General features: G+C 38.5%; 1 long non-coding RNA gene across 1 annotated transcript; it reads left to right on the plus strand.

The window, feature by feature from the left end:
- On the plus strand, positions 1 to 6,427 carry LOC127415066 (uncharacterized). The gene is made up of 7 exons (XR_007892904.1): positions 1 to 238; positions 3,851 to 4,008; positions 4,169 to 4,200; positions 4,369 to 4,499; positions 5,545 to 5,628; positions 5,759 to 5,896; positions 6,194 to 6,427. It is a non-coding gene; the product is annotated as an uncharacterized LOC127415066 (long non-coding RNA).
- The last annotated feature ends 6,770 nt before the right edge of the window (positions 6,428 to 13,197 follow it).

Genomic DNA, 13,197 nt, shown 5'->3' on the forward strand with positions numbered 1-13,197 from the left:
TATTACCTCTCCTGTATCTCTTTTGCTCTACGGGCCCCTGGAGCTCTCATCCGTCAGCAGTGATAGTGAGAAACAGGAGGCAGGAATGGAAACTCCTATTCACATATTTATCAGCAGGAGGCCTCTTTATGGATCCATCTGTGGCTGAAATATTGATCATAGCTGCCTGTGGAGAGTGCCGAAGAACTGCCACCTGAAAGCCTGTGACAGGACCCGGGTCACTGTGACAAAGGAAGAGGTGACTGATTTTGTGTGATTAGGTATAGCCAGAGGCACTTAACGGCTTTTTAGTCTCAAGTGTGCTGAAATTGGGGGAGAAAAGAGTGCTGGGGGCGGGAGTGAGAAACAAGGAGTGCAACTGGGTCATTTCTGTTATGCAGTACTGCATGTTTCATTATATTGGATGAAACATTAAACTTACAATTTTCAAATATGGAAATCTTATTAATTAGTTGTATGTTATCACACTTCATTGAATATAGGGGTGAATTTAAAACTATTTTATTTCCATTTTGTTAGATTCCATCCTGCTAGGTGCCCTGTTAATTTATTTATTTCCATCCTTTTAGGTTCCATACTTTTAATTATTTTATTCATCTTGTTAATTTCTTTTTTCTAACATTTTAGGTTTCATCCTGTTAGGTTCCATCCTGTTAATTTATTTATTTCTATCCTGTAAAAAATTCTGTTATTTTCTAGATTTTCATCCTGTTAGGTTCCACACTGTTAGGTTCCATCCTATTCATTTCTTTATTTCCATCCAAGTAAACATCCTGGTAATTTCTTTATTTTCATCCTGTTGTGTTCCATCCTGTTAGGTTCCATCCTGTTAATTTATTTATTTTCATCCTGTTGGGTTCCATCCTGTTAAACATCCTGTTTATTTCTTTATTTCTATTCTGTTAAGCATTCTGTTATTTTTTCATTTCCATCCTGTTAGGTTCCATCCTGTTAGGTTCCCTGTTAATTTCTTTATTCTCATCTTGTTAGGTTCCATCCTGTTAATTTCTTTGTTTTCGTCCTGTTGGGTTCCATCCTGTTAAACATCCTGTTAATTTCTTTATTTTTATACTGTTAGGCATTCTGTTATTTCTTCATTTCTATCCTGTTAGGTTCCATCGTGTTAATTTATTTATTTCTATCCTGTAAAAAATTCTGTTATTTTCTAGATTTTCATCCTGTTAGGTTCCACACTGTTAGGTTCCATCCTATTCATTTCTTTATTTCCATCCAAGTAAACATCCTGGTAATTTCTTTATTTTCATCCTGTTGTGTTCCATCCTGTTAGGTGCCCTACATATGTATTTTTTTCAACCTTTTAGTTTCCATACTGTTCATTTCCTTATTTCTATCCTGTTATTTACTTTATTTCCATCCTGTTAGGTTCCATCCTGTTAAACATCCTGTTAATTTCTTTATTTCTATACTGTTAGGTTCTATCCAGTTACTTTCTTTATTTCTTCCTGGTAATTGCTTTATTCCTATTTTGTTAGGTTCCATCCTGTTAGGTTCCATCCTGTTAATTTATTTATTTTCATCCTGTTGGGTTCCATCCTGTTAAACATCCTGTTTATTTCTTTATTTCTATTCTGTTAAGCATTCTGTTATTTTTTCATTTCCATCCTGTTAGGTTCCATCCTGTTAGGTTCCCTGTTAATTTCTTTATTCTCATCTTGTTAGGTTCCATCCTGTTAATTTCTTTGTTTTCATCCTGTTGGGTTCCATCCTGTTAAACATCCTGTTAATGTATTTATTGATATACTGTTAGGCATTCTGTTATTTCTTCATTTCTATCCTGTTAGGTTCCATCGTGTTAATTTATTTATTTTCGTCCTGTTGGGTTCCATCCTGTTAAACATCCTGTTAATGTATTTATTGATATACTGTTAGGCATTCTGTTATTTTCCTTATTTCCATCCTGTTAGGTTCCATCCTGTTTGGCACCCTGTTAATTTCTTTATTTTCATCCTTTTGTGTTCCATCCTGTTAAACATCCTGTTAATGTATTTATTGATATACTGTTAGGCATTCTGTTATTTTCCTTATTTCCATCCTGTTAGGTTCCATCCTGTTTGGCACCCTGTTAATTTCTTTATTTTCATCCTTTTGTGTTCCATCCTGTTAATGTATTTATTGATATACTGTTAGGCATTCTGTTATTTTCCTTATTTCCATCCTGTTTGGCACCCTGTTAATTTCTTTATTTTCATCCTTTTGTGTTCCATCCTGTTAAACATCCTGTTAATTTATTTATTCCTCTCCTGTTAAACATTCTGTTATTTTCTTTATTTGCATCCTGTTAGGTGCCCTGTTAATTTCTTTATTCTCATCCTGTTAGGTGCCCTGTTAATTTCTTTATTCTCATCCTGTTAGGTGCCCTGTTAATTTCTTTATTCTCATCCTGTTAGGTTCCATCCTGTTAATTTATTTATTTTCATCCTGTTGGGTTCCATCCTGTTAAACACCTGTTTATTTCTTTATTTCTATTCTGTTAACCATTCCGTTATTTTTTCATTTCCATTCTGTTAGGTGCCCTGTTAATTTATTTATTTTCATCCTTTTGGGTTCAATCCTGTTAATTTATTTATTCCTATCCCGTTAGGTTCCATCCTATTACTTTCTTTATTTTCATCCTGTTGGGTTCCATCCTGTTAAACATCCTGTTAATTTCTTTATTTCTATCCTGTTAAACATCCTGTTAATTTCTTTATTTCTATCCTGTTAAGCATTCTGTTTTATTTTTTATTTTTTTATTATTATTTATTTCCATCTTGTTAGGCATCATCCTGTTAGGCGCTCTGTTAATTTTCTTTATTTTCATCCTTTTGGGTTCAATCCTGTTAATTTCTTTATTCTTATCCTGTTAGGTTCCATCCTATTACTTTCTTTATTCATCCTGGTTATTTCTTTATTTCCATTGTTTAGGTTCCATCCTGTTAGGTGCCCTGTTAATTTCTTTATTCTCATCCTGTTAGGTTCCATCCTGTTAATTTCTTTATTTTCATCCTGTTGGGTTCCATCCTGTTAAACATCCTGTTAATTTCTTTATTTCTATCCTGTTAAACATCCTGTTAATTTCTTTATTTCTATCCTGTTAAGCATTCTGTTTTATTTTTTATTTTTTTATTATTATTTATTTCCATCTTGTTAGGCATCATCCTGTTAGGCGCTCTGTTAATTTTCTTTATTTTCATCCTTTTGGGTTCAATCCTGTTAATTTCTTTATTCTTATCCTGTTAGGTTCCATCCTATTACTTTCTTTATTCATCCTGGTTATTTCTTTATTTCCATTGTTTAGGTTCCATCCTGTTAGGTGCCCTGTTAATTTCTTTATTTTCATCCTGTTGGGTTCCATCCTGTTAGACATCCTGTTCATTTTCATGTCCTTGTGCAAATAATCAAGTTATAATTAGTCAAGTTTAAGTGCCTCAGCTTTACCAGAGCATATTTCTGGAAGTCTAATATACCCTTTCATAGAAATATGTCCTTAAATTACAATACAAGCACATTCATTTTTTAAGTTACAGAGCTGGTATTGTAACTTTTATAAAGGTACTTCATAACAGGAATGACCTGTCCATACTTTCAGATCCTTTACTGTGTGCCTTCATAGAGTGCCATTATTCAGGGAAGCTGATTCAGAAATTCAATAATGGATAGAATGTGTGCTCTCTTTCTCTGAGAAAGAGTAAAAGCTAAAACTGAAAGGTCATTGGTTCTGCGCTTCACTCTCTCTATCCTCATTTCCTCCATGTTCCCATCCAGTAGCTAATCAGGGACTGACAGTTCCACCCACGTGTTCGCTCTCTCTCTAGCCATGTCTCTCGCTCTGTTTGTCTCTTATCTGTAGATGGAAGGATAATGGTCTGATTGTTGCCTTTTGAGTAGTCGCTGAGCATGTCCGAAGGAAAAAGAACATTAAGAAACAGTGCTATTAACAGAATAATGTCCTCTGTTCTTTACTGAGTCTGAACAAAAGGTCTTCAGGTCAAAGTCATTGTGTTCCACGTGAGTGTGTCCTTATAACAAAGTTTCTTTGGTAAAGTCTATTCATTCTATATAGTATGTACTGTATATTCTGCACATTATGCAAATTTTCTACATGCATGAAAAATGTATTGTGACTGAGGCTAACATTATGCCTAACTTCTGCTTTTGTATTCCACAGAGGAAAGACAACGGGTTTGGAACAACAAGAGGGTGAGTAAATGATGACAACATTTTCATTTTTGGGTGAACTATCCATTTAACTAACTGCAGCAGTCACCTTTGAAACTCCAAGACATACAGTTGATGAGACGTGTTATGAATCAAAATAAAAGAAATGTTTCCCCCTGTTTCCTTTAACTCTGCGTATCTCATTTCCAGAAGAGTCTCTGAGGCCTTGCCATTTGGAAGATGTCACGCAATGCACACAACTCAACCAACAAACATCAAAGACGCGTTCAGCTTGAATAAATATCACGATCGCAGCCTCATATTCATGAGCTCAATGTTAGGTCAGGCGACATATGTTAGTTGGGTGTTTATGCATGTTATGCAAATATGTATATAAGCCCACAATCTTCCTACCAGTTTCCTATGTATCCAGTTTTATTGTACAAGCATTATATTGTCTTTCTTTGATATGTTTTTGCAAGTTGTTTTTTTCTTTGTTCTCACATATGGGTTGAGATATTTCACACTTATGTCCTCCTACACAAATCTCAAAGTTTTTAATCAGCATATGTTGTACACACCTTCAGAAAGGTAATAGTTCACACATAATAGTCCAACAACTTGTGACAACAAAAGTTTGACAGTGGGTGCCAAACTTTTAAGCAGACCTAGATGGTGTGGAAATTAGAAGATTGATTGTCTTGTTTTACTTTTAACACATCCCTGTAGTCAGTGAATATTTCTGTAGTGAATATTATTTTTCCAATCTCTTTGATCACATTGTTTATGACAGCTGCTATACATGCTTTATTAATGTGATGTAAGGTTATAACACAGCAGTTTTGGCTCTGGAGTCACGATTAAGATGGTCCAAATATCTCCATAAAACATGATAAATGCAGCAGAGGAGTTTGAATGCATATTTAATCAGGCTATTGAATATAAAAAATAATGTATGTGTGTGTGGGGGGGCAGGTTTAAGTGGTTTACAAGGACATTTTTTTAGGTTACAAATTGGTAATTACAAGGGATTATGCTATAAATGTGGTTTATGAGGACATTTCTAGTGTCCCCATAATTCAAATCACTTGAAAAACATGATGTTTTTATGAAAATGTAAAAATGCAGAAAGTTTTTTGTGAGGGTTAGGGGATAGAATCTATAGTTTGCACTGTATAAAAATCTTTATGTCTGTGGAGAGTCCTCATAAAGATAGCCGCACAAACGTGTGTGTGTTGGAGAGTGTGTGTGTGAGAGTGTGTCCATTTTGGAGTCTCACTTTTAAGGCACTTCCCATAATTTCAGTTTTCTGTGCTCTTTTAAGTCCATAAAGGCTTGCTTGAGATTCAAAGAGAGTGTGAGTCAAATATTATTTTTCTTCTTCAGAAATGCTTAAAGTGCTGATAAACAGTTTGAAGGAAAAGGCTGAAACTCGAAAGAAGAGGTAGAACAGAGGAAGTGTGGTATCAGGTGTGTAAATGTGTGTGTGGCCGGCCCTGTCAGTTGTGTTTGGATAAATGACGTGGCAGGTTAGAGTGAGCTGGAGTGTTTGAGAGGTGGAAGAGTCTGTCACACTGATTGATTTTCTTTCTTCAAGCAGTGCAGGCATCAGGCGTGAACGCAAACAAGTGGCCATCTCGCTCTTCGCCATCTGCGCTCTGAAGGTGTTGCTTCTGCGGCCACAAGCTTTCTTCTCTTTGGAGACCCTTTTGAAAGTTTCCGGAGGTGATAGCTCTCTGTAAGTCGGAAGTTTGAACTTTGAAGTCAAATCCTAAAAGGGTTTTTAGAAGACTATGGATTGTGCTCTCATTTTAAAAATAATTTATCATAAAAATGTTAGGTTTATTTGTATTTTGTAATACCTGATGTACACTGCCGTGCAATTGCAAAATGCAGTAAAACTACATTTAGTTTCTTCAACGGGTCTCTTTAACTATGATATATCATGTGGAGTCATGAACGACAAAAAAATGTCCAATTAATTATTTTCAATTGTTGCTGTAATTACTTAATTTTGGCTTTGTTTGTTTGTTAGGGATTTAACACCACACCAGCTTTCATGGCTATTTTCATGGTGAAGATTTTGGCTTTGAAGACCATTACAGGAAGCACATATCCTAGTATAGGAAGTAATTTTCTAAATTGCGCTCTTGCCACCTGTTGACCACATATGTAGGGCTTCAGCATTTTTGTAAGTCAAGCAGGATAAGAGTGTCCACTTTTTTTTTTTTTTTTGTCACAAAAAGTCATAATTGATTTTCATTTTCATTTTCCACCCTCTTTCTGACCCTTAAAATTATTTGTTTATTTATTTATTTTTTTTTGTTTTTTTTTGTTGCTATGCCTTTAAAGGAATATTCTGAGTTCAAATTACAGCATTTGTGGCATAATGTTTGCCACAAAATTTTATTTGGACTTTCCTTAAAAAAAAAAGCAAGCTCAAATAATGCATGAGTTTTAACAGAATAATTAATGTAAGAGCTTTTATAAAATTATAAGCTTCACATTTCTGACTTTAAACCATACAAAAATTGTCCCCATTCACATCCATTGTAAGTGCCTCAAAAGTTCAGCTGCTTATTTCTAATTTTGAGATTCTTCAGACAGATATGCAGAGCAGTAGGTTCTACACACTAGGGATGTGCCAGGGTGGTCAACTTATCAACTTATTAGTGGGGTCGACAAATAACATTAATATTTTTAGTGGTGGTGGTTTGAATGGGAGACGCAATTCTCAAATTAATTGAGAGACGCAACTTCATAGAGTGTTTTTGCATGATGATAATTTCATGTGCTTAAAAGTGAATAATAGTCAGCACAGTTAAACCCTCTGCAAGAGGTTTGGTCTCTTTAATGCTTTAGGTTTAGTCTTTTATGCGCTGTTGTTACAGCAATCAAAATGCAGAATCAACAATACATTTCAAGACTATCACTGTCAGACATGAAATCCTCTGCTGTGAGTAAAATTTCAGTATTTGTGAGATGTTGTGGAGAGATTAAAGTCTTTTGCTGATTCTGTCAGACACTGCTTAAATATAAACTCAGCAAAAAAGAAACATCCCTTTTTCAGGACACTGTATTTTAAAGATCATTTTGGAAAAAATCCAAATAACTTTACAGATCTTTATTGTAAAGGGTTTAAACAATGTTTTCCATGCTTGTTCAATGAACCATAAACAATTAATGAACATGCACCTGTGGAAAGGTCGTTAAGACACTAACAGCTTACAGATGGTAGGCAATTAAGGTCGCAGTTATAAAAACTTAGGACACTAAAGAGACCTTTCTACTGACTCTGAAAAACACCAAAAGAAAGATGCACAGGGTCCATGCTCATCTGCGTGAATGTGCCTTAGGCATGCTGCATGGAGGCATGAAGACTGCAGATGTGGCCAGGGCAATAAATTGCAATGTCCGTACTGTGAGACGCCTAAGACAGCACTACAGGGAAACAGGAAGGACAGCTGATCATCCTCGCAGTGGCACACGTGTAAAAACACCTGCACAGGATCGGTACATCCGAATATCACACCTGCGGGACAAGTACAGGAAGGCAACAACAACTGCCCGAGTTACACCAGGAATGCACAATCCCTCCATCAGTGCTCAGACTGTCCGCAATAGGCTGAGAGAAGCTGGACTTAGGGCTTGTAGGCCTGTTGTAAGGCAGGTCCTCACCAGACATCACCGGCAACAACGTCGCCTATGGGCACAAACCCACCTTCGCTGGACCAGACAGGACTGGCAAAAAGAACTCTTCACTGATGAGTCACAGTTTTGTCTCACCAGGGGTGATGGTCGGACTTGCGTTTATCATCGAAGGAATGAGCGTTACACCGAGGCCTGTACTCTGGAGCGGGATCAATTTGGAGGTGGAGGGTCCGTCATGGTCTGGGGTGGTGTGTCACAGCATCATCGGACTGAGCTTGTTGTCATTGCAGGCAATCTCAACACTGTGCGTTACAGGGAAGACATCCTCCTCCCTCATGTGGTACCCTTCCTGCAGGCTCATCCTGAAATGACCCTCCAGCATGACAATGCCACCAGCCATACTGCTCGTTCTGTGCATGATTTCCTGCAAGACAGGAATGCCAGTGTTTTGCCATCGCCAGCGAAGAGCCCTGATCTCAACCATGTCTGGGACCTGTTGGATCAGAGGGTGAGGGCTAGTGCCATTCCCCCCAGAAATGTCCAGGAACTTGCAAGTGCCTTGGTGGAAGATTGGGGTAACATCTCACAGCAAGAACTGGCAAATCTGGTGCAGTCCATGAGGAGGAGATGCACTGCAGTACTTAATGCAGCTGGTGGCCACACCAGATACTGACTATTACTTTTGATTTTGACACCCCCCCCCCCCCCTTCAGGGACACATTATTCCATTTCTGTTAGTTACATGTCTGTGAAACTTGTTCAGTTTATGTCTTAGTTGTTAAATCTTTTTATGTTCATACAAATATTTACATGTTAAGTTTGCTGAAAATAAAAGCAGTTGAAAGAGAGAGGACATTTCTTTTTTTGCTGAGTTTATATACTGATGAGCCAACACATTATGACCACCTGCCTAATATGCTGTTGGTCCTCCGTGTGCCTCCAAGTCAATGCCAACCCGCTGAGGCATGGACTCTACAAGACCCCTGAAGGTGTCCTGTGGTATCTGGCACCAAGACATTAGACACAGATCCTTCAAGTCCTGTAAGTTGTGAGGTGGAGCCGCCGTGGATCGGACTTTTTGGTCTAGCACATCCCACAGATGCTCAGTTGGATTGAGATCTGGGGAATTTGGAGACCATTGCAAAACCTTGATGTGTTTATCATGTTCCTCAAACCATTCCCGAACAATGTGTGCAGTGTGGCAGGGTGCATTATCCTACTGAAAGAGGCCACTGCTATCAGGGAGTACCACTGCCATGAAGGGGTGTACCTAGTCTGCAACTATGTTAAGGTTGGTGGCACATGCCAAATTGACATCTACATGAATGGCTGGACCCAGGATTTCCCAACAGAACATTGCCCAGAGCATCAAACTCCCTCCACCGGCTTGTCGTCTTCCCACAGTGCATGCTGTTGCCATATTTCCCCAGGTAAACGGCGCACACATACATAGCTGTCCACGTAATTTAAAAGAAAATGGGACTCATCGGACCAGGCGACCTCCTTCCACTGCTCCAAGTTCCAGATTCAATGTTCGCATGCTCATTGAAGGCACTTTTGATGGTGGACAGGGGTGATCATGAGCACTCTGACGTGTCTGCTATGCAGACCCATACGCAGCAGGGTGCGATGCACTGTGTTGTGATATTCCTCCCGTAACCATCATTAAAATTTTCTGTGACTTGTGCCACAGTAGACCTTCTGTCGGTTCAGACCAGATCAGCATCGATCAGCCTTGGGCGTCCAACACCCTGTCGCTGGTTTGTGGTTTGTCCCTTCTCAGACCACTGTTGGTAGGTACTCATTACTGCTAAATGGGAGCACCCCACAAGCCTTGCCATTTCAGAGATGCTCTGACCCAGTTGTCTGCCCATAACAATTTGGCCCTTGTCAAAGTTGCTCAGGTCTTTACTCCTGCCCATTTCTCCTACATTCAAAACATTGACTAAGAGAACTGATTGTCCGCTTACCATTTAATCTACCCACACCTTGGCATGTGGCCTTGTTAGGAGATGATCAACGTTATTTGCTTTACCTGCAGAAAAAAGGGTTTAAACTGCTTGAGGATCACCCTGAAGCACTCCTGTTACACTGAAGCATGTCATTCTGCATTCAGAATGCCTGTAAGTAGCCGCTCTGTATTGGAGCCCTTCTTAGTTATTTTCTTAGTTTGATAGTTTTGTGCAATAAGATGTTATAGTTATTTAACCTATTTATTTGTTAAATCCGTTAGTCACCATTTTGAAGTGCTGCACTTAGTGTCCGTATATCACCCTAAAAGGCATCTGATCGGGGTCACGTGAACATAACAGAGCCTAATTATACATTATTATCTTTAACACCCACTAGTCCATTAGTTGTTCAAACAATTGACCGACTAGTCGATTATGAAAATTTGTAGTTTTGAACATCCCTACTACACACAGTCAGGAACAGCACAACTTTGGACAAACTTTCACACATTTTATTCTTATCTTTAGTCCTCCTGGTGTTTAAGAATAATATTACCTGTCTTATTCTGTCTTATCTGATTGCAGAGCAAGCTGGTTTTGCAACTTTGTTTCAATTAATTGTCTTTTGTCATTGTTATTCCATATCATTCCAGGGACCATACCACCCCGGCTTCAAGATGCTCCCCACTTCTCGTTGCTGTTTGTGGGATAATAACCTCAGTACGCTGGCCGGCAGCATATTTTCTGCCCCCTGGATCATACGGCTCTCGCTGGAGGTGGTACCCCTAACATGCCTCTCTGACAGGCCTTTCCAAGATGAATTCATCGTCAGCACGGGTTGAAATACTCTGGCCAAAACAAGTAATTTGATTGCCCCGACCACAAATTAAGTTAGTGTGATTCAATTTTCGATTTAGGCCTTTCCAGCAGCCATACATCACAGCAGCCATATTTTATTACCCAGCTAAAGCAGTTGGGAGGCGGGGCCAGAGGTGCAGGTCTGCGCAGGAAGACATCATAGCATGGTTATGGCTTGCATTCAGTCTCATACCCTCCCTGCCTCCCAGCTGCAACAGGGCTATTTATAACACGCAACACAGGGCTGTCACTACACGCGCTCAGGAGTGCATCAGATGAATCCAGATGATGGTTGTGATTGTCTCTGTGCATTCGGTGAAAGATGATGTAAACAGTATTATCGCCACTGTTTTGGAAGTGAATGTGTGCGTTTGTGTGTGTGTGTATCAGTAAGACAAACAGGGCATTGTCGTTGCATGCCTTCATCACGTTGAGAACAAGCGGTATACGCAAAACAACACTTCCTGCAGTTCATTTCTCTGAGAATTGTTGTCTGTTTCTTGGTGGCCGGCCATCACACTGTTTGCACTGACATACTGTAAATAATATTCAGAGGACTGTTTAACATCTGATGACTCATCTGAAACAGAAGAAACAGATTAAACCAGCCTAAACTGGTTTTAGCTGGTCTTTCCGGATGGTCTGTTTGTCAGAGGGATTATGTTCATAGTCTGATTATTCCACTGAGATAAAAAAACATGTTGAACCAGCCTAAACAAGTCTAAGCTGGTCTCCCAGCCTGGTCAGGCTGGTCTTTTTGTTGGTTTTAGTGGGGTTTTGTTCATAGTTTGAATATGTCATTGAATAAAACCGCTTAAACCAGCCTAAACTGACCTTAGCTGGTCTCCCAGCTTGGTCAGGCTGGTCTTTTTAGTGGCTTTTGAGGGGTTTTGTTCATAGTCTTATTACACCACTGGGGAAAAAAAATAATAATAATAATAAATATGTTGAACCAGCCTAAACTAGTCTGAGGGGTTTTGTTCATGGCTGGTCTTTTTGTTGGTTTTAGAGGGGTTTTGTTCATAGTTTGATCATGTCACTAAAAAAAAAAAAAATGTTGAACCAGCCTTAACTGGTCTTAGCTGGTCTCCCAGCCTGGTCAGGCTGGTCTTTTTGTTGGTTTTAGAGGGGTTTTGTTCATATTGTAATTACTCCATTGAAAAAAGAAAAAAAATCTTAAACCAGCCTAAGCTGTTTTACTGGTCTTTGCTGGTTTCCCAATCCTGGTCAAGGTTTTGGGCACTTTTCAGCAGGTCAGTTTGGGAGTCCAGCTTGCCGACCAGCTAAACCAGCTGAGCACCAACTTGGTCAGGCTAGAAGACAGGCCAGATAAGACCAGCAAAAAACAGTTTAGGCTGGTTTAAGCTTCTTTTTTAGCAGGTAGGGTTCTATTTAAAAATAAATGTTTATGTGCCTACATTTCTGTCGTGGTTATGTGTATGACTGTATTCTTGACAACAAGACATGCCATTGCAATATGTCAAATTTACCATAAATTGTTCACTTGCTCTTGAATATGCTAGCTGACTTTCGACATTCAGAACCAATCGTATTTAAGGGGTTTTGTAAACTGCATGCAACATTTACATCTGTTGCCCTTTAAGATGAACGTGCCAATATCCGTAGCGAGATTATCATGTTAAAGTGGATGTAAACAGACTGCTTCATTTTTCATCATACTAATCATTTCCCACAGATGTATCTGTTAAAACATTGATTAAAATGCAAATTAAAGGTAATTTTATATTTCCGGGGAGGAAAGTGTGGTGTTTAAATCACAGCAGAGCCAGTATTGAATGCATGGTCAATTAAGAAGATGAAAACACATTTTCCAAATATATATATATATATATATATATATATAAAGAGAAATCCAGTAAGGGGTGAGAGCTGTTTCCATGTCTCTAGTTGGTTTGGCTTAAGCGGAGTCTAGTCAAAATTCTCCAAGCATTCAGTGCTTACTGATTTAAATACAGCGTGAATTTCCTGCGGATCTTGAGTGGTGTAATTGGAAAGGCGTGTTATTGATTGCATTGGAGACTATGGCTAATGAATAGTTTTTGCTCTAGTTCCCCCTCCTATTTTTGCTCTCAGTCAATGACAACAGCACCGCAGAGCAACAGGCCGAGATTACTGTAACAATCCTGTGATTCTGTCCTCTAATTAGGACAGGTCACTCTATTTACCGGTATGTTGTAATTCATGTTGCGAATGGAACTCGGTCCATTTGCGCTCAGTCATTATTCTCCTGCTCGGTTTAACGGTGGTGTCGAGACAGGGTGTTTGTCTGAGTGAGCTCTATAAAGACAATTGGACAACGAAATGCTTGGCTGATTCATGGCACCTGTTGTTTGTATGCATCTATGTCAATTATATTGAACAAATGAACCTGTTATACAATAATACTTGCATTGTTCTACTTACATAATATTATTGCTAGTTTGTAAGTTTCAGCTAAATTTCTCAAAAATAGCTTCTTGTGTTTAGAACTGCTGTAAATGGTAAAAAAAAAAAAAAAAAAATATATATATATATATATATATATATATATATATATATTTTTTTTTTTTTTTTTTCT

Source organism: Myxocyprinus asiaticus, chromosome 24 (assembly GCF_019703515.2).
Source record: "Myxocyprinus asiaticus isolate MX2 ecotype Aquarium Trade chromosome 24, UBuf_Myxa_2, whole genome shotgun sequence".
Taxonomy (NCBI): Eukaryota; Metazoa; Chordata; class Actinopteri; order Cypriniformes; family Catostomidae; genus Myxocyprinus; species Myxocyprinus asiaticus.